Raw genomic sequence first — 4,385 nt, 5'->3', positions numbered from 1 at the left:
TATTCGCGTTTTTCACCGGATGCTCGCCCTCTGGTGTTTAAAAACAGAACTACTCTATCTGGGTCGTTTGAATGTTCTTCGTATATTGTCAACAGTAGAGATGAATAGTAAAAGTAAAAGTAAAGCTTTCTGTTGTGTTCCAAATTGTAATTCCAAAGCCATACGCGATCCCGATATAAGTTTTCGTGTATTCCCACATGAAAAACAGATGATTTTTCGTAAATCAGAATTCGGAGAATCTCAGAACTGTAACCGACGGAAAGAGTGGATTCGACTGCTAAGAATTGGCAAAAAAGTTACGAAGTATATGGTAGTATGTTCGAAACATTTTACTCCTGAAGATTATATTTTGTCATGTATGCTATCATGTTTTTATAAATATGTTTAGATTATTGTAATTCGATAGTATTAAAAAATCAAACTGAAAAAGATTGCATAGAGTCTAAGTATAAAGTAATTTAGTATTTGTATTCGTTTTTAACCTATACTATAGGATTATCTTTAATAAAATGTAATTCTATTCAATTTTATATGACATGTCGATAAACTTTAAAATTCCAGTAATTTTGTGTGGGATAGAAGTCAATGCTGATGTTTGCAGACAAAGAGCACAAAAATGTACAGAACGATCTTGCTCGTTTTTCTCGATAATACCACATAAAATGACGTGTCCAGCTAGTAATACTTGTTCTCCTTCTATAAAATTTCTCGATGAACTGCTACAAGTACCATATTTCATTATATCATATAGTAATATATAATTCATGTTACATTGACGACTAACAAACGACCCAAATAGAGTAGCCATTTTGTAAAAATACAGCACCCACTATAGTTCATGAAAAACGCGAATAGCAAAGAAAAGTGTAAGATGTTATATTATTGAATATTGTGGTGGGATCCATAATGGGAGACGCCGAAATATCACACGTAAATGGCATGTTTGTTTCTGTAACATATACAGTATTGGGTTCAAGGATATGAAGGCGAGTACAGCTTACATAATCGCGGAAAACAGTTACGAGTGTCACGTGACCCGCGGTCGCTACCCTATTGGCCCTCAGAGCCTCGGGAGACGGGTCCGAGTGTCACGTGACCGCGCGCCCCATTGGCTCGTGGAGCGCTGCATCTCTCTGGCTGAGGAACGACCACGTGATTTGGCTGTCATGCGCAGTGCTGTCCTTGGGCTCGTTTGTCTTAAATAAGAGTTCCGAAATGTTTCTGGTAAGCGGATGTGCTGGACTAGTGGACAAAGGCTTGGACTACAGTCAACATAGACCTGGGTTCGAGGCCCGGCCAAGGTAAGACTAATAAATAATAATGTATAGTTATATTTACAGGCAATAGATGGCGACTACAGATGACTTCAGGCGGGTGACATGGACTGCGGGCCGGCGCGGAAGGGACAGACGGCCGCGGCAAAGGTGGAGCGGAGAAGTGCGAGGAGAGAGAGACCTAAGGAAGGTGTTCGCGAGTGCGCGTTAAAGTTTTTTTTTGCACGGTAGACTGCCTTTTGACCACGATGTCACGTGACCGGATATGACATAGGTGAAACTTCAGGGGCTTATATCTCGCGAAGGGTCGCGGTTCATTAGACATTTATTGTTCGTACGGGGGAGGGCTAACCTTTGGGGGGGTGGCTACCCCCTCATTCGGAGGGTAAATCTTACCCTTTATTCCACTTACCGATATTCTGCAATAAAATTCTTTATCTTTGTTTGGATCTGTTCCCACGTTCTTGTATACCCATGCTCTCGTAGAGCTACAGCCATAGCCTGATATACCATCCTATTTCTTTTGGCTTTGCGTAGGTCATCTACTTTTTNCTTACCCTTTATTGCACTTACCGATATTCTGCAATAAAATTCTTTATCTTTGTTTGGATCTGTTCCCACGTTCTTGTATACCCATGCTCTCGTAGAGCTACAGCCATAGCCTGATATACCATCCTATTTCTTTTGGCTTTGCGTAGGTCATCTACTTTTTTTTGCCATATATCTAATAATACGAAAATCTCGTCGTCTCTCCAGATGTCTTTTTTATTTCTCTGTCGATAGACCGACACGTGTTCAACAGCCATCTTGTATTTTCTCGCGCGCGTGGGATTGTGGGATCTCTGTTATGACTGGATCTAGTTTCAAGAACTCTCTCCAGTCGATCGCGATAGAACCTCGTTTCAGTCGAGATTGAAACGGTCGAGAGCGTTCGCACCAAGGAACTCTCTCCGACCTTAGCCACAATCTAGATCGAAATGCTCGGTGCGAACGGGGTATAACGGAGCAATCAGAGTCGAGATAGAAGGAGAGACAGCACACCGGAAGTGACCTACTCATAGACATTTTAACGTAACAACTGTTTAATGGTTAACGATAGGCTATACTTTAGGGCTGCTGTTAGATACATTTCTCGATTTGATAAGTATTAGATATTAAGATATGATCCGATTCGAGAGAGAGAGTTTACAGAAGTTCGCGTGTCGATAATTACCTTGTATGAAATCTCAAAAGAAGACAGTTCTGGACTTAGAAAACAGAAGACAGTTCTTATTTCCACAGTTATTAGGCGAGGAAATATCCAAAGGCGAGGCACAGGGAAAACTCGAGTGGTCCGATCGAGGAATTGGTGACGACTGACTCACTTTGTTGTCTGTTTTTCATGTTGGATTGTCGAAGGGGAGATATTAGGTTGAAAGGTGCGGAGAAAGCATCGTTATTAAGCCTGAGAACTTAGCAGATGTTTAGCTCCCAGGTGTAAAAGTTGACAGTTATCAAATGAAAGTATAGCTACAATGTGAAATGATATAAACACACGAAAAGTCCGAATTTGGATCCTCACAATATTTCCTTTCAATCCACAATTAGCGCACATACGCAGTACATCAGAAACATTGATAGTGTTGGACGCCATTTTATTAACGAAGTAAACCAACTCTTTCCTACGAGAACTTCGTTAGAGTTTCGTTCGAAATGTCATCACTACAGAGCATGCGCACTGAGCGAGACTACTACTTTTCGACCGATTCGTTACTAACGCGTTTAACTCGTTCGACTTAACGAACGTACCCTAAATCATTACTAACCTTTATTTTTTTAAATACAAGAACAGTGCCACTTCGTCACCCTACAGAAGACATCGGATCCACGTGACGCTACAGCCGATCAACCAATTTTCCTGTGACTTCAGCGTGTAGAAAATGAACCCTACTATCATCGTCAGCAAATTTTCGATTTACCTACGGTTTTCCAGCCTCCTACATAGTTAATATCCATACGTTCTCACAGCGAACATCATTCTACGAACCATCCAACTCACCAGAACAAAGGAATTCCCAAAGACTGTTAATGGACACTCACCTCTCTCGAACTTTGAACCGTTACCATCGAATCTAAGTCAACGAGAACTTCAACTGACCAATCAACCATACCAGTTCGAAGACACCCGTCCTTCAACTTCTAGCAATAAATATTGTCGCGAGTGACACGTGCCGGGATTTATTTGTATAGCTATAGTGTTAAATTTCACAGCGAACTCTTATTGCTCTGACAAGGCAGCTTGATATAACCAAAAGGAAACTTAAATTTTTTTCCCAAGAGAGAGAAAAAATAACTATTATCTATGTAAACATACCTCTACCAGACGAAACAATCAAAAGGTTTAAAATCACACTATAATAAGTGCGATTTTAAAGAAAGCGTGGAGTGAATGTGAGATCCGACCTCAGAGTAAGGCCGAAATTGTTCATTTTCCCCCTAAATTTTCGACGTATGTGGTTGTCGCCTCGTTAAAATAATATTGTCCGAAAAAAGAATCAAATATCGATAGAAACTTATAACTTTCATCGTTAATATAAACATTCAACCCTCGAACAATGACATTCTCCTGATGCAAGACAAAAAGTTTATAGTTAAAGTCCGAATTCGTCATTTTGTTTTGGTCCCGGAAACAACTTTAACCTCCACACCTGCAGGACCAACTCTACCTCTCACAACAAGGCATTACATGACTAATTACCCCTACCCGAAGCTATAAAAGCGACTGCTTTCCCCCTCCTCGGGGCAGTGATGCCAGATTGGGCTACAAGTAGCGGATTGGGCTACTTTTTAAGTGCCCTCGCTACAAAAATTTCAAATTGGGCGACACGCTACTTTTTGGGCTAGTGATATTTATCTTCAAGCTACAAATCTTAAAAATACGCTACTTTTTTATTTTCATATATAAAATCGCAAAACGCTTATTGTATTATACAAAAGTAATAAAGTTTTATTTAATTTCATTACACTTAAGTATATAAATAAAGTTGCAACGTTTAACAAAGATTAAGATACTTTGCTTTCGTTTTTCATCAGTCGTTCGCTCCAGTAGATAATCCACAACTTCACAAGCAC

The sequence above is a fragment of the Centruroides sculpturatus genome, unplaced genomic scaffold (genome assembly GCF_000671375.1).
Source record: "Centruroides sculpturatus isolate CEXI.00-Female unplaced genomic scaffold, Cexi_2.0 scaffold495, whole genome shotgun sequence".
In the NCBI taxonomy this organism is placed as follows: Eukaryota; Metazoa; Arthropoda; class Arachnida; order Scorpiones; family Buthidae; genus Centruroides; species Centruroides sculpturatus.
Note: the sequence above shows the minus strand (reverse complement) of the source record.